The sequence below is a fragment of the Macaca nemestrina genome, chromosome 9, assembly GCF_043159975.1.
Source record: "Macaca nemestrina isolate mMacNem1 chromosome 9, mMacNem.hap1, whole genome shotgun sequence".
NCBI classification, from domain to species: Eukaryota; Metazoa; Chordata; class Mammalia; order Primates; family Cercopithecidae; genus Macaca; species Macaca nemestrina.
Genome location: NC_092133.1, coordinates 130473902 through 130495301, shown reverse-complemented (window position 1 = coordinate 130495301; position 21400 = coordinate 130473902). Strand labels below are relative to the sequence as shown.

The window sequence follows — 21400 nt, the reverse complement described above, 5'->3', positions numbered from 1 at the left end:
TGAAGCAGAGAAAAGGTGAAATGACCGGAGGACCTGGGAGTGGCCGGGGTGGGGGCGGGCAGGAAAGCGATCATTCCAGGTAAATTCCACCCGGAGGTGCGGCTGGAGAGGCAGGGAGCCAAGGCGCGCAGGGTGCGCCCTCTTCACTCGGAGCACCCTGTCGAGCAGATCAGCTCTAAGCAAGGCCAGGCTGGAGAGAAAAGTGCAGGACTGTGCTTCTGGGCGGCCTTCATTTTTATACCATGGGGAAAAAAAATGCCCAGCTGACTTCTCCTTTTTTTTTTTTGAGAGCGGGTCTCTTGTCTCCCAGGCTGGAATTCAATGGCGCGATCTCGGCTCACTGCAGCCTCCGCCTCCTCGGTTCAAGCGATTGTCTTGCCTCAGCCTCCCGAGTAGCTGGGACTACAGGCGCCCGCCACCACCCCCAGCTAATCTTTTGTATTTTTAGTAGAGACGAGGTTTCACCATGTTGGCCAGACTGGTCTCAAACTCCTGAGCTCAGGCAATCCGCCCGCCTCGGCTTCCCAAAGTGCTGGGATTACGGGCGTGAGCCACGGCGCCCAGCGGAATATAGCAGACCTTTGCGTTTGTTAGCTCAGTAGCCTCAGAAGCCCTGAGAGGTAGAGCTCAACACAGAAGCAGCTCAGAGCAGCTCGCAGCCTTTCCAAGTCTGGTGGCTGGGGGAAGACCCAGCTGGGATTCGGCTGACTTCTGAGCCTTTTACCTCTTTACGGCTCTGACACCCTAGAGCACCAACACAGCTGCCTCTGAGTGTATTTTGAGACATTATATTTGTAAACTGCATGTAACTTTCTGAATGAAGTTTTAGAAACAGATGGCACACCCTCACCAGCACATTTCTTGCCAGTATTCTCAATCGTTGGCACCAGACAGTCAGATACTGCTTTGGAGAGAGAAAATACTGCCAGGCAAGGTAAAATCTTTAGCCTTTGACTCTTCAGCAAACACAAACTAATGAGAAACCTAGGTCTCATTTTGCCAATAAACAGAGACTGGAACACTCAATAATAATAGTGAGAGAAAGAACAGATCATGTAAATGAGGAGAACTGATGATGTTGTCAAGTGAACCTAAGTGAAGAGATTTAATAGAAGTGATTCCTCTTCCTGGCTCTCTCTTTTTTGGTGAGCTATATGAAGATGCCAGGAGGGTTAGGATAAAAACCATGTCTTTTTTTTTGAGACGGAGTTTCACTCTTGTTGCTGAGGCTGGAGTGCAATGGCATGATCTTGGCTCACCGCAACCTCCACCTCCTGGGTTCAAGCGATTCTCCTGTCTCAGCCTCCCGAGTAGCTGGGATCACAGGCCTATGCCACCATGCCTAGCTAATTGTTTTGTATTTTTAGTAGAGACAGGGTTTCTCCATGTTGGTCAGGCTGGTCTCGAACTCCTGACCTCGTGATCCGCCTGCCACGGCTTCCCAAAGTGCTGGGATTACAGGAGTAAGCCACGGCATCTGGTCGAATTTTCTAAGTAGCTTAAAGTCACCGAGGAAACAAAACCATTCACATAGACTTCTTGTTTGTTTGAATTGGCAAATGCCATCAAGAGTCCAGGAACTACAAGGAAGTGGTGACAGTGGTAGCCTCTGTGGCTACCCTTTGTCCCTTTTGAATTCTCTACTAAGTTTTTAAATTTATGTAAGAAATAAAGAATTTATGTTCCAGACGTAAGGTCACCTTAAGGAACAGACAGGGAAGGACATGAACACATCATCCTTCATTTGATCCAAATCTGGAGATGCTTCGAAATGGACAATGTCTCAGAGAGGGAGCTATGCTTTCCAAGCTTGGGTCCAAAGACAGAGGCTGTGCTGCTGAAGCTGTAAAGAGAGAGGGAAAGGAAGTGAATGGATTTGTTACAATCCTGTTTTTTTTCTATTCTTTTCTTTTTTTTCTTGATACAGGGTCTCTCTCTGTCACCCAGGCTGGAGTGCAGTGGTACCATCATGACTGCAACCTTGACCTCCAGGCCTCAAGTGTTCCCCTCACCTCAGTCTCCCAAGTAGCTGGGACTACAGGCGCATGCCACTGTGCCCGCTAATTTTTAAATTTTTTTGTAGAAACAGGGGTCTCACCACGTTGCCCAGGCTGGTTTCAAACTCCTGAACTCAAGCAATCCTTCTACTTTGGCTGGACAACTCATGCCTGTAATCCCAGCACTTTGGGAGGTGGGATTTGCTTGGCCTAATCTTGGCAATTTTTAAAAGAAAATCTTTATAAATAGAAATTACAGGCGCGGTGGCTCACGCCTGTAATCCCAGCACTTTGGGATGCTGAGACAGGTGGATCAGCTGAGGTCAGGAGTTCGAGACCAGCCTGGCCAACATGGTGAAATCTCGTCTCTACTAAAAATACAAAGAATTAGCTGGGTGTGATGGCAGGTGCCTGTAATCCCAGCTATTCTGGAGGCTGAGGCAGGAGAATCGCTTGAACTTGGGAGGTGGAGGTTGCAGTGAGCCGAGATCGCACCGTTGCACTCCAGCCTGGGCAACAAGGGTGAAACTTCGTCTCAAAAAAAAAAAAAAAAAAAAAAGAAAAAGAAAAAAAAGAAAAGAAAAGATTTCTCTAAATTGTAACATCTTTATCAGTGGAATGGGCGCAGGAGCCCACATGACAGGGCCTTTTGAAGGTTGAGATCATATGGGTAAGGCTCCTTGGACAGCGATTGGTGAAGCAGTAGCTTCCAGCATCATCCTAAGGCTGTCTCCACAGGCAGGATGGCCCGGGTTCTGCCCATCTCACAGGTGGGCAGGATCTGCTGGCACTCCTAGTGGTTCTGGAAAAGAGATGTGAAAAGCGCACATAACCCACCGATCATTGAGCAATTCGTGATTGCTTTCTGGGTGAGGTTAGTGTTCTCTGCAGCTTTCAATGGGAAATGAGTAGAACCTAAGTAATGGGAATTGGGGAACCTAAAACCGAAGTAAGTGATGGTCAGTAGAATCAGGACAGGTGGACAGCAAAGGGAGGGAAAAGGGAAGATCTTCAAGAGAAAAGTGGATAAGTTAAAGGGCATGATAGAGGTGCTTATGGATTCAGGGAGGGGAGAGGAAAAGAAAATTTATTTCCAAGACAGAGGGGAAAAGCACATTCTAGGACTAGGTGGGGAATGACAAAAACAGAAGAAATACAAAACTATCAAATGTCTGTGATAGTGTTTAGAAGCAATCAGAACAAGATCTGCGTAAATGAGAGGTCAGAAACGAGAAAATCAGGCCGGGCGCGGTGACTCACGCCTGTAATCCCAGCACTTTGGGAGGCTGAGGTGGGCGGATCACTTGAAGTCAGGAGTTTGAGACCAGCCTGGCCAACATGGCAAAACCCTATCTTCACCAAAAATACAAAAATTAGCCAGGCATGGTGGTGGCATGCCTGTAATCCCAGCTACTTGGGAGGCTGAGAGGGGAGGATCACTTGAACCTGGGAGGTGGAGGTTGCTGTGAGCCAAGATCATACTATTGCACTCCAGCCTGGGCAACAGAGCAGGACTCTATGTCAAAAAAAAAAAAAAAAATCACATGAGCATATTTTAAAAAAAATGCATGCAATAATGTAAATAAAAAAATACATTTAAGATGCTTAGGGAGAATCAAGTCACTGTCTTGGTCAGGAATCCATAAGCGTTCCCTTTGTCCTGGTGTTCAAGGCCTTCCAAGATCTTGACCCAAATGCACCTAACCAGTCCTGGCCCTCACTATAATAAATAAAGTCATTTAGTAAATCTTTCTTTGCCAGGCGTGGTGGTTCACACCTGTAGTCCCAGCACTTTGGGAGGCTGAAGCAGGAGGATCGTTAGAGGCCAGGAGTTAGAGACTAGCCTGGGCAACATAGTGAGACCCTGTCTCTACAAAAAAAAAAATAAAATAAAATAAAAGTTAAAAATCAGCGGGGTGCTATGGCGCACACCTGTAGTCCAAGCTACTCAGGAGGCTGAGACAGGCGAACTGCTTGAGCCTAGGAGTTTGAGGTTATAGTGAGTTATGATTCTATCATCGCACTCCAACGTGGGTGACAGAGCAAGACCCTGCCTCTAAAAAACAAAACAAAATAAAACAAAAACCTTTCTTGACCACCCGTCTTGGGTTAAGAACTAAAAGAATGAAGGCTTGACTCTGCTCTTTTTATCTAATGAGAATGCCCTCTACTCCAGGTAGACCAGCTCTCTTCGGAAAGCAAAGTTTCTTTCTCTGACACCTTTGCTCACACCCTTTGGAGCTGTAAAAATAACTCTCAGAAATGCACCTAGGATAAATGCATTGAAGAAATTGCTTCCCCAGTAAAGGACCTGTCATTATTCCTCTTGCCTTAGATTGTTTCCCGAGCTTCCCTTGCCCCATCTATGTCCCACTTTCCCTCTCTGCCCATTCAACAAATTCATTCAGCAGCGGCCCCCTCAAGGATCTTGCAACCTACAAGAGATAAAACAAGTACTAATAAGTGACTGTGATAGTGACCAGCATGTGGCAAAAGTACTATTGCAGGAAGGGAGATGGTGGAAGAGGAGGGAAAGAATGCACTAGAATGACTTTATGGAGGAGGTACCATCGGAAATGGAAGGGCATAAGTAGGACTATAGAGATTGGACGGTTGATTGAGTTGATTGAGAGCTGGTTGAGTAAGTATCTTGCATGGCTGCATTTGGTATGTTTGATGGGGGTAGTGGTGGTAGTGGTGTTTAAAATGATGGTAGTCGTGGTAGTGATATTTCGGTCGCAAACCTGAAGAGCTTGATTTGAGCAATGCTGTGAAGAGCTTTTGTTGGCATGCTGGGGAATTTGTATTTAATATAGTAGCCAATAGGGATTCATCAAAGGTCTTTGAGCAGAAGAGTGACATAGAACCATGTAATCTCAGAGCTCAAAGGGAACTTAAAGGCCTTTAATTCCACCAAAAGTTTGACATCTCTGTCTACCAAGTGTGAGCTGGGAAATTAGTTTCTCACTGTCATGAGGGTTAAATGAGAGGGCACTTGTAAAGTGCTCAGTCCATGGTTTGACATCTAGTAAAGCTCAATTAATGTAGTAAAGCTCAATTAATGTTGACTGACACTGTCATCACCATCATCACCATCATCATCACCATCATCATCATCATCACCATCATCATCACCATCATCACCATCATCACCATCATCACCACCATCATCACCATCATCATCACCATCATCATCACCATCATCATCATCATCACCATCATCACCATCATCACCATCATCACCATCATCACCATCATCACCATCATCATCACCATCATCACCATCATCACCATCATCACCACCATCATCACCATCATCATCATCACCATCATCATCACCATCATCACCATCATCATCACCATCATCACCATCATCACCATCATCACCATCATCACCACCATCATCACCATCATCATCACCATCATCATCACCATCATCATCATCATCACCATCATCATCACCATCATCACCATCATCATCATCATCACCATCATCATCACCATCATCACCATCATCATCACCATTATCACCATCATCACCATCATCACCATCATCATCACCATCATCACCATCATCACCATCACCATCACCATCAGCTTGGCTGTTATTTAGAAAGGTGTTCCTTAAGCCTTATTCCTCAGTTGTCCTATAAGTATTTGAAGACAACTGTCCCATTCCTGTGTGAGCTTTTTCCTCTTTAAATATTCCTGGTTTCTTCTAGCACTCCTTATGCATGGGTGTCACATTCCCTTACCCTCCCGACTCTCTCTAGCCCTTGTAAAATGTGATACACAGAATCCAGTTGTCTGTCTGATCATAGCTGACCAGAGCAGGTTCTTCCTTTCTCCCATTCTAGAGATGGTGCCTGAATTGAAAAAAAGAACCAAAAAGTTTTTGGCAGCCTCATCACATTGAATCTCTGAATATAATGCTGATTTAAACTCCCAAGCCATTCCCACATACACTACTGCTAAGCTGCAGTCTTTCCACTCTCTCCTTGCACTTGGTCCCAGCACAGAGCTTCAGATTGCTTTATGATGATTAAATCTCCTCCTATTGTCAGGAGAAGGCCTTGAAATGGGCAGAAAGATTACTGAGTTTCCTTTCAGCGGATTGCTGGGTATTATCTAGCAGAAGCTTCAGGGTTGTGTTGTCTGATTTCACAGGGGTCTGTGTCTTTCATCGTTTTTGACTGAACTATTTTGTAACTGTAAATTATAGAAAACACAAGGTTATGGAAATGATTCTTGTCCATAGAGATAAAAGGAGTTTTGTCTGGTAGAAATGCAATTGATTTCTACCCCATAAAGAGGCTGTCAGTCTTGTGTCTCTTAGTAAATTTATTTCAGCATTCCTTTCTGCTTGTAGATATGTCTGTTCTTTGGATTTCTTTCAGCCAGTTGTAATATTTTACTGCCTGCACCATTAATTAATGAGTCAAGTTAATTTAAAAATCTTGGACACATGTCCATTATATAAATATATATATACACATGCATATATATACACACACGCATATATACATGTGATATAGATATGCATATATATTCATTTTATATATATGCATATATACATGCATATATTCATTATATATGCATATATATATTTTTGAGACAGTCTCCCTCTGTGTATATATGTATATGTAATATATATTATGCATATATAAATATATAAATATATTTATATATTTATAAATATTTATAAATATTAAAATATATTAATATATAATATATATGCACATATAATATATGCACATATATGCATATATATGCATATATATGCCTTTAAAATCAGGCATATTTTATATATATATATATATATAAAAAAAATTATTTTTTTTTTCTGAGACAGAGTCTCCCTTTGTTGCCCAGGCTGGAGTGCAGTAGCGCAATCTTGGCTCACAGCTATCTCCACCTCCCGGGCTTAAGCGATTCCCATGTCTCAGCTTCCTGAGCAGCTGGGACTACAGGAGTGTGCTACCATGACTGGCTAATTTTTGTATTTTTAGTAGAAATGGGTTTCATCATGTTGGCCAGCTGGTCCTGAACTCCTGGCCTCAAGCGATCCATCCGCTTCGGTCTCCCAAAGTGCTGGGATTACAGGCGTGAGCCACCGCACCTGGCTTATTTTATATTTGTATGAGAACCATGATTTTTTACTTCAACACATTTATAACAGTGCAGATACAGCATATTGCATTCTGATTTTCCTATTCCATGACAAATTGGAGAGTTCTGAACAGGGCAGAAATGAAGACTGACCAAGCCATAGAAACCTCATTTTAGATTAGTTATGACACTCTCAACCTGTATGTCTTGGTAAAGTTGTTCAACCAGATATTAATTCACTTAACCAAATCGATCTGCTTTTACTTACAAACAGGTTGTTTATAAATCCATTTGTTCATAAGTTCAAAGTGATTAATAGGTGGTTAAAGTTAAAACTTGCTATCCCCAGATACATTTCTGCCAACGGTGACTGTAGGTCAGGTTTAAAATCAGGCATACATTTTTCCTTTTTGCTCATTTACATTCTAATGGATGCCCTTTGCCAAGATAGACCAGTCTATTATTGAAAATCCAGACCAATCTTGTTGTACAGTATTGAGGAGAAATGTGTGAACCCAGAAAGAGCCACCCTTCAAGATGGATTGTGAGTGGCTAACTGGATCTAAGTCCTGAATGGAACTGAGAGCCATTTGCCGACTGGAGGTTACACTTGTACCCTGTACAAGCGGAACAGTAGTTAAACTTTGGGGCTTTCATAGCTGTCTGGTCCTGTCGATGCCACCAGAATCAACCACTGCTGGAAGGCCCCATTCTGCCACCTGGACCCGACCCATGAACTGTGATCTGTGGTCAGTTTTAACATCAGCCAATCAGGATTGAGTGATCTCGCATGCCTCATTTGCACAGCAGACTGGAGGGAGATCCCGGGCTGGAACTTTCCCTAGCAAGACAGTCCCCTCTTGATTCTGGTGGAGTGCACTTTTGTTTGGTACAGGAGGCGTCCTCTCCGCAGTTTGAAAACTGCTTGCTGGAATAACGTCTCTTTTTCTTTCTTTTTTTTTAGAGACAGGGTCTCTCTCTGTCGCCCAGGCTGGAGTGCAGTGGCACAATCCTGGCTCTCTGCTGCCTTCAACTCCCGAGCTCAAGGGATCCACCCACCTCAGCCTCCCAAGTAGCTATAGGCACACACCATCACATTAACTAATTTTTTAATTTCGATTTTTTGTAGAGGTGGGGTCTGGTATGGTTTGGTCTGTGTCCCCACCGAAATCTCATCTCAAACTGTAATCCCCACGTGTCGAAGGAGGGACTGGGTAGGAGGTGATTGGATCATGGGGGCAGATTTCCCCCTTGCTGTGATAGTGAGTGAGTTCTCATGAGATCTGGTTGTTTAAAAGTGTGGCACTTCCCCCTTCGCTCACTCTCCTGCTTTGCCATGGTGAGACGTGCTTGCTTCCCTTTCGCCTTCTGCCATGACTGTAAGTTTCCTGAGGCCTCCTGGTCATGCTTCCGGTTAAGCCTGTGGAACTGTGAATCAATTAAAACTCTTTCCTTTATAAATTACCCAGTCTCAGGTAGTTCTTTATAGTAATATGAGAACGGACTAATACAAAGTCCCACTATGTTGCCCGGCTGGTCTCAAACTCCTGGACTTAGGTGATCCAGGTGATCCTCCCGCCTGGGCCTCCCGAAGTGCTGGGATTACAGGCATGAGTCACCATGCCTCTTACTCCTATGGGTCTTAGTGGTGAGAGATGAGCAGATCAGTTTGGGGCTTTTTTGTCATCTGCACGAACCTGAAGTCCCATCTATAAAAGCCATTTTGGGGAGTATCAAGAGAACAGGAGTGGATGTGTAAATAGAAGCCAACGCATAATGTTTATATTTGGCTCTGACTCAGAAGGAAAAACAACACACCTATGAAAATGGAAAAGGCCACGTCTCTGAAAACCATTCAGCTCTTCAGAGAAGTGCATGACAAACGCAAGCTCTTCTACGCCCCTCATTACCCTTCGTCCCCTATTGGCAGTTGTATGACCTTTCTATTCCCAACACCTGTCACAGCACCCCGTAATGATTAGAACTCACGATTGTGCTTTGAGTGGGAAGGAGGGCAGAGGGTGAGGACATCCTGTGTAGGAACATAGGACCAAATGTTGGGTTAACATGGCATGGGTGGCTGAGAGGTGGCAAACTCAACCTGAAAAGACAGATATTTTCCTGTATTCCAAAAGCCTTTCAAACAAAATATTCACTTTCAAAAAAGTGAATATTTGACAGAGTAACTTCACTTATAGAAACTCGATTAGCCTAAAAAAATAGCCAGCAAGGCTGGGCATGGTGGCTCACATCTGTAATCCCGGCACTTTGGGAGGCCGAAGTGGGTGGATCGCTTGAGGCCAGAGTTTGAGACCAGCTGGGCAAAATGGTGAAACCCTGTGTCTATAAAAAATACAAAATGAAGCTGGGTGTGGTGACATGTGCCTGGAGTCCCAGCTACTCAGGAGGCTGAGGTGGGAGGATCAATTGAGCCTGGGAGTTTGAGGCTGCAGTGAGCCTTGATAGTGCCACTGTACTCCCGCCTGGTTGACAGAGCAAGACCTTGTCTCAAAAAAAGATAAATAACCAGAAAGGATATATGACAATAATATCTGTCACCATTATTTGTAAATGTGAACCCAATGTCCAGCAATTGGACAATGCTTAGGTAAATAAGATGAAAGACCATGCAATGTTATTATGCAGCCATTCGACATGTAAGTGAATCATTGTTCACGATGTTGGGACATGAGCATGAGAGAAAAAAGCAAGATTCTGATTTCAACATAAAGAAGGTTGTCAACAAAGTAAAATACTGATGGACAGAAAAGAAATCAAGGGACTACCCCACATGTTCTCATTTGTTGTTTCTTGGTGAAATTATCAACAGTGAAATTATCAATGATCAAATTATCAATGATGTTATTTCAACAAAGATCACAGAGGCTGGATTCTTGTGCTGGTTATGTTATGTGGGCTACAGATGATAGTAACACTTTGGGTTGTTTTTTGATCTTTACCTTTGTTTGGGGATAGATTATCTGCTGAAGTTTTAAAAAATTGTGGAGACAGGCTGGGCGTGGTGCTCATGCCTGTAATCCCAGCATTTTGGGAGGCTGAGACGGGTGGATCATGAGGTCAGGAGTTCGAGACCAGCCTGGCCAACATGGTGAAATTCCATCTCTACTAAAGATACAAAAAATTAGCAAAATTAGCTGGACATGGTGGTACGTGCCTGTAATCCCAGCTACTTGGGAGGCTGAGGCAGGAGAATCGCTTGAACCTGGGAGGTGGAGGTTGCAGTGAGCCGAGATCTCGCCGTTGCACTTCAGCCTGGGTGACAAGGCGAGACTCCATCTCAAAAAAACAAAACAAAACAACATTGGGGAGAAAAACCATAGCTAACAAGTTCTGAGGTTTAAACTATCATAGATGTTTTTGAAATATTGTTCGAAAGCAGTTGAGAGCAGAAATGAAGATAACGGAACAATTCAGTTTCTCTGCCTCCCTTGGTAAAAATTTAGCTATTTTTCAATAAGTTAAACAAATCATTTTGACTGGAATTATGCTAGGGCTTTATTGGGTGGGGCATCATTACTTATTTATATGCTGTTACAGGATGAATTATGTCTCTCTCAAAATCCATGTGTTGAAGCCTTAACCCTCGATATCTCAGAATGTAACACATTTGGAGATACAGTCTTTAAACTGGTGATGAAGTTAAAATAAGGCCCTTCCCTTTTCCTTAGCAAACTAATGCAGGAACAGAAAACCAAAGAGCCCACGTTCTCACTTACAAGTGGGAGCTAAATGATGAGAACACATGGACGCACAGAGGGGAACAACACACACTGGGGCCCACTTGAGGGTAGAGGGTGGAGGAGGGAGAGGAGCAGAAAAAAATAACTATTGGGTACTACGCTTAGTACTTGGGTGACAAAGTAATCTGTAAAACAAAGCCCTATGACATGAGTTTAACCTATATAGCGAACCTGCACATGTACCCTTGAACTCAAAATAAAGGTTTAAAGCAACAACAACAGCAACAAAAATGAGGCCCTTAGGGTGGGCCGTAGTCCAAAATGACTGGTGCCCTTCTAAGAAGAGGTGATTAGAACAGACACACGCAGAGGGAAGGCCGTGTGAGGACCCTGTGTGTTTCTGAGCTGCAGGTCTGGAGTAGCCACGCCTTGGCATTGCTTTTGTCTGAGAGGTTTCATTGATAACACAACAGAGCAGCCCCAAATCACATAGCCAGCTTCTCCCTCAGCTGCCAGGGAGCTGCAGATCTCCTTTCTGGGTTCACCTGCCTTGGAACTGGGGCTCTGGCCTCTTGGCCGAGAGGGTCTGAGTCAGGACCGAATCCTCCTAAGGGCCAAGGAGGGAAAGGTGCAGTGGACTGCCCCCCCGGCCTTACACACACAGCAGGAAACCTCCGATGGCTATTTCCAGGGGTCATCCCTGGCCATAGAGCAATTTTTCAGAGATGATAAAATGGTCTGATAACTGTCCTTCCCGCTTCAGTTCCTTGAACTCCTCATCGCTTCTGCAGCCCCAGGCCCTACGCAGGGAGGTGCTGTCTGAACATGGTAAAAGGCCAGTGCCTAGCTGCTTAGGAGTTGTAACTTCAGTCTTCGTTTAAATTCTCGTAAAAAATTATTCTTTTTACTTTTTTTTTTTTTTTTTTTTGAGACAGGTTTCACTCTGTCACCCAGGCTGGAGTGCAGTGGTGCTATCTCGGCTCACTGCAACCTCCATCTCCCGAGTTCAAGCGATCCTCCTGCCTCAGCATCCCAAGTAGCTGGGATTACAGGCGTGCACCACCACCTGGCTAATTTTCGTATTTTTGGTAGAGACGGAGTTTCACCATGTTGGCCGGGCTGGTCTTAAAATCCTGACCGCAAGTGACCAAGTGCCTTGGCCTCCCAAAATGCTGGGATTACAGGTGTGAGCTATTGTGGTTGGCCTTTTTTTTTTTTTTTTCTTGAGACAGGGTCTCACTCTGTCCAGGCTGGAAGGCAGTGGTGCCATCATAGCTGACTGTAGCCCCAAGCAATCCTCCTGCCTCAGCTTCCCAAGTAGCAGGGACTATAGGTGTGTGCCACCACCATGCCTGGCTAATTATTATTATTATTTCTGAGACAATGTCTTGTTATGTTGCCCAGGCTGGTCTTGAACTCCTGGTCCCAAGTGATCCTTCCACCTTGGCCTCCCAAAGTGCTGGGATTATAGTGTGAGCCACCACACCCTGCCTAAAAATTTACTTTTTAATGTAAAACATACATTCTTGTAGTAGTGAGGTAATCTCTCACAGCTCATACAGTATTTTTTTTTTTTCTTGAGATGGAGTCTGGCTCTGTCACCTAGGCTGGAGTGCAGTGGTGCGATCTTGGCTCACTGCAAGCTCCACCTCCCAGGTTCATGCCATTCTCCTGACTCAGCCTCCTGAGTAGCTGGGACTACAGGCGCCCACCACCACACCCGGCTAATTTTTTGTATTTTTAGTAGAGACAGGGCTTCACTGTGTTAGCCAGGAAGGTCTCAATCTCCTGACCTTGTGATCTACCCGTCTCTGCCTCCCAAAGTGCTGGGATTACAGGTGTGAGCCACCGTTCCCAGCCTCAAACAGTATGTTAAATAAAAAGCTTGGGTGCTGGACCCCAACTGTCTAAATCCAGTTCCTAGCCAGGCTAGTTAGAAGCTGTGTGAGCATAAGCCCTTTACTTAACTTCTCTGATCACTACTTTCCTTGCCTATAAAATGGTGGTGATAATGTACCTACCTTGAAAATAGGAGGATTCAATGAGTTTGAAACACAGACATCTCTTAAAACATGCTGGGCATACAGGAAGTATTCAGTACATAATAATGAGTTCTTTTATTGTGGTAAAATATGCATAACAAGGCGGGCGTGGTTCCTCACGACAGTAATCCTAGCACTTCGGGAGGCCAAAGTGGGTGGATCATCTGAGGTTGGGAGTTCAAGACCAGCCTGACCAACATGGAGAAACCCCGTCTCTACTAAAAATACAAAATTAGCAGGGCATGGTGGTGCAGGCCTATAATCCCAGCTACTCGGGAGGCTGAGGCAGGAGAATCGCTGAACCAAGGAGGCGGAGGTTGCGGTGAGCTGAGATCATGCCATTGCACTCCAGCCTGGGCAACAAGAGCGAAACTCTGTCTCAGAAAAAAAAAAAAAATATATGTATACACACACACACACATATATATACACACACACATATATATACACACATATATATATACACACACACACCATTTACCATTTTAACTGCTTTTATTTTTATATTTGTTAATTATTATTATTATTATTAATTTTTTTTGGAGACAGAGTCTCCAGCCGTTGCCCAGGCCGGAGTGCAGTGACATGACCTCGACTCACTGCAACCTCTGCCTCCTGGGTTCAAGCACAGTTCTTGTGCCTCCGCCTCTCGAGTATCTGGTACTGCAGGTGCCCACCACCATGCCTGGCTAATTTTTTTTTGTATTTTAGTAGAGATGGGGTTTCACCATGTTGCCCAGGCTGGTCTTGAACTCCTGCGCTCAGGCAATCCACTGCCTCGGCCTCTGAAAGTACTAGGATTACCGATGTGAGCCACTGCGCCTGGCCATTTTAACCGTTTTTAGTTGTGCAGTCTGTGGCATTAAGTATGTTTACATTGTCATGCAACCATCACCACCATCTATCTCCAGAGCCTTTTCATCTCCCGGAACAGAAACTCTGTCCCCCCTGAAACAACAATTCACCATTCCCTCCCGCGCCCAGCCTCTGGCAACCATCATTCTACTTTCCATCTCCATGAATTTGACTACTGTAGGGATCTCATAGAAATGGCATCATACAGACCGGGCATGGTGGTTCATGCCTGTAGTCCCAGCACTTTGGGAGGCCGAGGTATGTGGATCACCTGAGGTCGGGAGTTCAAGACCAGCCTGACCAACATGAGAAATCCTGTCTCTACTAAAAATACAAAATTAGCCAGGTGTGGTGGCACATGTCTGTAATCCCAGCTACTCAGGAGGCTGAGGCAGGAGAATTGCTTAAACCCGGGAGGCGGAGGTTGTGGGGAGTTGAGATCATACTATTGCACTCCAGCCTGGCAATAAGAGCGAAACTCTTGTCTCAAAAAAAAAAAAAAAAAAAAAAAGGCATCATACAGTATTTGTCCTTCTGTGATTGGCATACTTCCTTTAGCATAATATCCTCAAGGTCCATCCATGTAGCATGGGTTAGAATGTCCTTCCTTTTCAAGGGCAAATAATATTCCATTGTATGAATAGACCACATTAAAAAAAATCCATTTGTCTGTCGATAAATACTTGGGTTGCTTCCACCTTTTGGTATTATGAATAAAGCTGCTATAAACATTTGTGTATAAATGTCTCTTTGATACCCTGTTTTCAATTATTTTGGGTATATACCCACAAGCGGAATTGTTGGATCCTATGGTCATTCCACGTTTAATCTTTTGAGGAAACGCCATGCTGTTTCCCACAGCGAATGCACTATCATTCTCATGGTTTCAGACACCATCTTTAAGGCTGATGAATTCTAGCTTTATAGCTGCAGCTTTATGCCGCCCCTGAGTTGTAGATAGATGTATGCAATTTCCTACTTGATCTTGTCAATTAGATGTCTCACAGATCTTCTTCAAACTGCACCTCCTCCTTGCCCCTCTCTTACTTTCCCTCATTTTGGTAAATGGTGCTAACTGAGCAGCGAGTTGCTCCAGCTGAAAACCTTCTGCAGAGCCCAGTGGAGCCTCAGCCAGGACCAGAGAAGTCAATCCCCCCTTCCCACAAGCCTGTGACCCCAACCCACAGCGGACAGGCCACCCCAAAGGGATCCAGGGTGGTCGAGAGCCCTGGATCACTAGGCAAAAGATTCCTTGACTACACTTGGGGAGGAATTTATCCTGACTGAATGTGTACCGTGTGCCAGACATCATCTAGGTGATGGGGATACAACAGAGAACAGAACAGACGAAATCCTGTTGTCATGAAACTTTTATTCTGTGAGGTTGCACTTACTAAGCATTGTCAAGAGCCAGGCCTTGACCTTGCACTAAGATACGGCAGTGAGCAAAATGCACAAACATATAATTACATATGGTAATAAATTAATTCATTCAGCCAGTAGTCCAGATTGCTATATGCACACATAGCAGGTGATTAGATCTGGCTTGGGAACTGGGGAATTCCTAAAAAATATAAATTAAATGAAATTTATTTATTTATTTTCTGAGCCAGAGTCTCTGCTACCCAGGCTGGAGTGCAGTAGTGCAATCTCAGCTCACTGCAACCTCCACTTCTCAGGTTCAGTTGATTCTCGTGCCTCAGCTATCCGAGTAGCTGGGACTACAAGTGTGCACCACCATGCCCGGGTAATTTTTTATATTTTTAGTAAAGACGGGGTTTCACCATGTTGGCCAGGCCAGTCTTGAACTCCTGGACTCAACTGATCCACCTGCCTCAGTCTCCTAAAGTGCTAGAATTGCAGGCATAAGCCACTGTGCCCAGCCAAATGAACTTTATTTTTAGGAATGGTTATAGATTTACAGAGAAATCATGACGTTAATACAAAGAATAGTTCCCATATATCTTGCACTGTTTCCTCTGTTTCTAACATCTTACATCAGTATGGTACATTTGTTACAATATTGAACCAGTGTTGCTACCTTATTATTAACTAAAATTCGCAAGATATTCAGATTTTTCTTTCTTTCTTTTTTTTTTTTTCTGGAGATGGAGAATTTTCCTGTCGCCCAGGCTGGAGTGTAGTGGTGCAATCTTGGCTCACTGCAAACTCCACCTTCTGGGTTCAAGTGATTTTTCTGCCTCAGTCTCCTGAGTAGCTGGAATTACAGGCCCCTGCCACCACGCCTGGCTAATTTTTGTATATTTAGTAGCAACAGGGTTTCACCATCTTGTCCAGGCTGGTCTCAAACTCCTGGCCTCAAGTGATCCACATGCCTCAGCCTCCCAAAGTGCTGGGATTACAGGCGTGAGCCACCATGCCCAGCCAGGTATTAGATTTATGTAGTTTCTGTCTGATGTCATTTTTCTGTCTTAGGACCCCATCCGTGTAACCATATTACATGTAGTCATCATGTCTCCTTATGCTCCCCTTAGCTGTGACAATTTCTCAGCCTTTCCTAGCTTTTGATGACCTTGACAATTTTGAAGAGTATTGATCCAGTAAATTTTGTAGGATGCCCTCTATTAGAATTTGATTAATGTTCTTCTCATGGTTAGACTGGGGTTATGGGTTTTGGGAGAAAGCTCACAGAGGTAACGTGCCATAGTGGTGGCTCAAGCGTGTAATCCTTGCCCTTTGGAAGTTCAAGGTGGGAGGACTGCATGAGGCCAGGAGTTCTAGACCAGCCGGGGTAATACAACAAGACCCCATCTCTAAAAAAGAAAATTAGCTCAGCATGTTGACACATGCCTGTGGTCCCATCTACTTGGGAGGTGGAGGCAGGAGGGTCGTTTGAGCCCTGGATGTTGAGACTGCAGTGAGCAGAAATCATGCCACCGCACACTCCAGCCTGGATGACAGAGGGAGACCCTGTCTCAAAAAAAAAATTTTTTTTTTTTTTTAAAGAAGAGCAGGGGTTATGTTCATGCATCACCTCCTGGATAGTGTGTGTGTTTTGTTTTTAACAGCGTTATTGAGGTATAATTTACATGCCACAAAATTCACCTGTTTTAGGTGAAGAGTTAGATGAGTTTTAGTAAATGTATACAGTTGTGCCTGAGGGAACTGCTTTGTGAGTTGACAAGCAAAGGATAGGAATGATTTAATGAGACAAAGGAAGGAAAAAACTGCTCCAGGCAGAGATGATGGCTCGAGCCTCTGCAGGAAGCATAGCACATTTAATGAACTCAGGTGAATCCTGAATCACCATGAAAAGGCAAAATATGTCACCCCAGTTCATTCACTATGCTTCCGATTTCCTATTTAATATTTCCTTCCAAACGTGTGAGAGTCAACAGCATTTTAATGCCTAAATGCATAAACTCTATTTATGCAAACACTTGTCTAGAACAACTCAGTCCCTGATGGTTTACTCAAGGTTTTACCATAACAAGAAGTAAATATTAGGATGGTAAAATTCAGAACGGTCCCTGAGGGGGAATAAAACTGTAATAAAATTTCCTCCTTTTTCAGGTCTTGTTTCAGTGAGAATGTAAAGTACGTGCACTATGTGCTTTGTGATGAAGTCGTTGATTTATTTCTCTTTGGAACAAGCACACCACAACAAAGTGAGAATGAGAAGGTAATTCAGAGGGAGAAGAAGGAAACGGAACTCTACTCAGAAATATATCCTCATATGAACTTAGAATCTGAAATAAATCCAGGTCCTAAAAACACCAAACTGCTGTTTCCATGAGTGAGGCAACCAAGAGGCCCTCTCAGGACTTCTGTGGGATATTGGAACCCCCTGGCATATATGAAATCCAAATTAGTCAGGATAGGTAAGGTTTTGCTACGGTAACAAAGAAACTCTTTATTTTCAATGACTTCCTAGTGAAGCAGCGTCGTTGTCAGGGGTAAATACTGGAGGTTTGCCATCTCATGCTAAGGAAATTGATGATGCGGGCACACAAGAAGCGAGTTTAAAAGCAGAGGCTTAAGTGTGAGAGAGATTTAATAGAGAGAAAGAGAAAAGCTCTCTCTCCTGCAGAGAGAGAGGGGCTCCCGCGTGGGTCTTCCAGTCTGTGGTGAATTGTGGGGGTGGGGGTATGGTGGGGTTATAGACTGGCTTGAAGAGGTGGTGTCTGATTTACATAGGGCCCAAAGATTGGTTGGACCAGGTGTGATGTTTACATAGCCCGGGAAGAAAGTGGCCACTCCATCCTAATCTTTTATTATGCAAACGGTTTGCTACCTGGCCGGCACCATGTTGTTTGCTCCTTACTATACACATGCTTGATAAAGAAAAGGGAAGAGGAAGCCTCCATATTGAACATGCCTGGCCCCTTTTTCTATTGGCACAGCTGCCAGCATTCACCCGTGCAAACTTCCAGCTTGCTTGTCTATGTCTGCAGCTCAAATTTACAGGCTGCTTTTTGTTAGAAAAGAAATGATTTGGGGGCTGGAAACCTTACTGAGGACTTTCTTACCCTCATTATCTGCCTAAATAATTTCTTTTTAACTCTTATATTAATACAACAGGTTATTGTTTGATGTAGGTCAAGTGGCTTTCTGTGGTGGCTTTCCTCCAATAATTGGTTCAGGAATCTAGGCTCCATCCCTCTTGTGATGGTGTCATCTCCATCATGTGCCCTCAAGAACCTGCCACAGACCAAGTGTGGTGGCTTATGATGCCTGTACTCCCAGCACTTTGAGAAGCCAAGGTGGGAGGATCACTTGAGTCCAGCAGTTTGAGACTAGCCTGGGCAACCTAGCGAGACCCTATATCTACAAACAATATTAGCCAGACATGGTGGTGCACACTTGTGGTCCCAGCTACTTGCAAGTCTGATGTGGGAGGATCACTCGAGCCCAGGAAATCAAGGCTACACTGAACTGTGATCACACCACTGCACTCCAGCCTGGGTGACAGAATGAGAACCTTTCTCAAAAAACAATTTGCCACGGAAGAGGAAAAGAGAGGGTGGATAATGACATGGGAGATTTTATGGGCAGGCTTGAAAGTGGTATACATCCCTTCTGCCCATGTCCCTTTGGTTAGAATCCAGTTATGGTGGCCCAATCTAAGGGCAAAATAGGCTGGGAATTATAGTCTTCTTGTGTACATAGGAAGAAGACAATAAAATGGGATTTGGTGAACGTATAATACTATCTTTGCCATGAGCTCCTAATTTTGTTATTAGACGCTTTCCGTTATAAAAGAATCCAGCTCGTTGTAGCAGATGTAACATAGGTGTATAAAGGTGAAACGAATGATCTCCCTACTCTGTTTCCTGCCTTCTATGCCCTGTGTTGCCTGCCACACCGCCCTCCTTGTTGGTGTAATTGTATTCCACATGCGTGAATGGTTCAGGAGACGTTAACTCTGGAAGGCCCTTCTGAACTGGAAGTTCTCCTGATACACCTTCTAGAGTTGCTGAAAAATGCCCAAATGAAATGTTTATCCAAGAAGTCCAGCAGGTTGACAGGGGAGCGACAGTGTTTTGTTGGAATTTAAGATCCAGTGCTTTCATTTATGTTTTCCTCGGTTGATTGCAGTGTTTGGCAGGAGCTGTGGCAACAGAAAGACCTGGGTTCAGGACCTGGCTCTGCCTCCTACCCTCTCTGTGACTTTGGACAAGTAGTAAACTCTTCTGAACATTATTTACCTCAGCTTTGAAACAGAGATCTGGTATCTATCCCATGTGGTATTTGCAATGCTACAAGATAGACACACGTCTTAAATCTGCTGGACTGTTGGGTACCTCTGACGTCTCAGCATCCACAACTAGAGAACAAGCCAGCTCTTATTTCAAATGTGTACACTGGGTCAGGCGCAGTGGCTGACGCCTGTAATCCCAGCACTTTGAGAGGCCGAGGCAGATGGATTGCTTGAGTCTATGTGTTTGAAATCAGCCTGGGCAACGTCATGAAACCCCGTCTCTATGAAAAATACAAAAATTAGCCAGGTGTGGTGGTAATACATCTGTAATCCCAGCTACTCATGAGGCTGGGGCAGGAGACTTGCTTGAACCCAGGAGGCAGAGGTTGCAGTGAGCTGAGATCAAGCCACTGTACCCCAGCCTGGGTGACAGAGCGAGACCCTATCCGGAAAAAAAAACAAAACAAAAAACAAGTGTGTCAGTGTGACCGAGAAGCTGGGTTAATCCTCGGCAGAGAAAAGTACCATCTGATGGGGAGGAAAGGAAGAGCAATTATAGACTAAAAAATGTCTAGGTTTGAAGGTTTGGAGTAACCATTTAGGAAGGAAAGAAGATAGATAAAGAAATCTGGACTGGGAAACTTGGAAGTTATTAGAAGCGTGTTGAGAAGGATCAGGCATTTTGCTACTTATCTTCCTGTTCATTAGTTATGCATAGTTCCCTTCAACAGGGGCAGAGCACCGCTGTGGCAGATCTTGTTTTTTCTTTTTTCTTTTTTTTTAAAATGAAGTCTCCCTCTGTCGCCCAGGCTGGAGTGCAATGGCATGGTCTTGGTTCACTGCAACCTCCGCCTCCTGGGTTCAAGTGATTCTCCTGTCTCAGCCTCCCGAGGAGCTGGGATTACAGGTGTGCGCCACTACGCTCGGCTAATGTTTTGCATTTTTGTAGAGATAGGGTTTTGCCAGACTGGTCTTGAACTCCTGACCTCAAGTGATACGCTGGCCTCAGCCTTCCAAAGTGCTGGGATTACAGGCAAGAGCCACCACATGCGACCTCCAGATCTTGTTTCTGATGACCCAGTGGTACAAAACGTTCAGCGATGCTCCCAGGTGGCAGTGTTCCAAAGGAAAGCATTGGGTTGTCCAGTGCTTTAGCTGCTTTGTAGTTTAACATAGCAGGAATCTAAGAGCAGAGGAGCGCAATGAAAGGCAAGCGTCGACTATCACCTCAATGTTGAGAGTGTGATGGGAAGAAATGATGATAACCAAAAAATTAAAACCAGAAAGGGCCGGGTGCAGTGGCTCATGCCTGTAATGCCAGCACTTTGGGAGGCCAAGGCAGGGGGATCACCTGAGGTCAGGAGTTTGAGACCAGCCTGGTCAACATGGCAAAACGCCATCTCTACTAAAAATACAAAAAATTAGCTGGGCATGGTGGCTGGTGCTTGTAGTCCCAGCTACTTGGGAGGCCGAGATATGAGAATCTCCTAAACCCGAGAGGCAGAGGTTGCAGTGAGCCGACGTCACACTACTGCACGCCAGCCTGGGTGACAGAGTGAGACTCCGTCTCAAAAAAAAATAATAATTATAATAAAATAAAATCAGAAAGGTCACATTGAACAACTCAGCAAAAAGGAGAAAGGACAGGCACCTGAATAATAAAACCTTGGGTATTTACACAAATCTACAAAGGAAAAGAAATGGAAAAAGGGTTTATCAGTAAGTGTTCAGTAGAAAAAAGCAGAAATCACCTCAGATATTGCTTGAATGCAGGGAGTTAAGTTATAAAGCTGGTGGAAGGACTGGGAGAGCAAAAATGGGAGAGGTGTGTTATCCAGAGATCAGAAACTACAGGAAGCTGGGATACTCCATGTAGTTAAGTTCTGGGCATTAAAACTGTGTATCATCTGAAGTTTTGTGAACAGCTGTGAGTAGAGTGTGGTGGCTCATGCCAATAATCCCCCAACTTTGGGAGGATTGCTTGAGGCCAGGAGGTCAAAGCTGCAGGAAGCCCAGCCTGGGCAAGATAGCTAG

At 44.4% G+C, this 21400-nt stretch overlaps 1 long non-coding RNA gene across 4 annotated transcripts in view; it reads left to right on the top strand.

Annotated features, from left to right (window-relative positions):
- LOC105490625 (uncharacterized) overlaps positions 1-21400 on the top strand; it is a 50916-nt gene that overhangs the window by 7204 nt on the left and 22312 nt on the right. For all 4 annotated transcript variants that reach the window (XR_011608257.1, XR_011608258.1, XR_011608259.1 and 1 more), the window contains exon 2: positions 17239-17347. This is a non-coding gene — a long non-coding RNA (uncharacterized lncRNA). The remainder of the gene's footprint in view (positions 1-17238; positions 17348-21400) is intronic.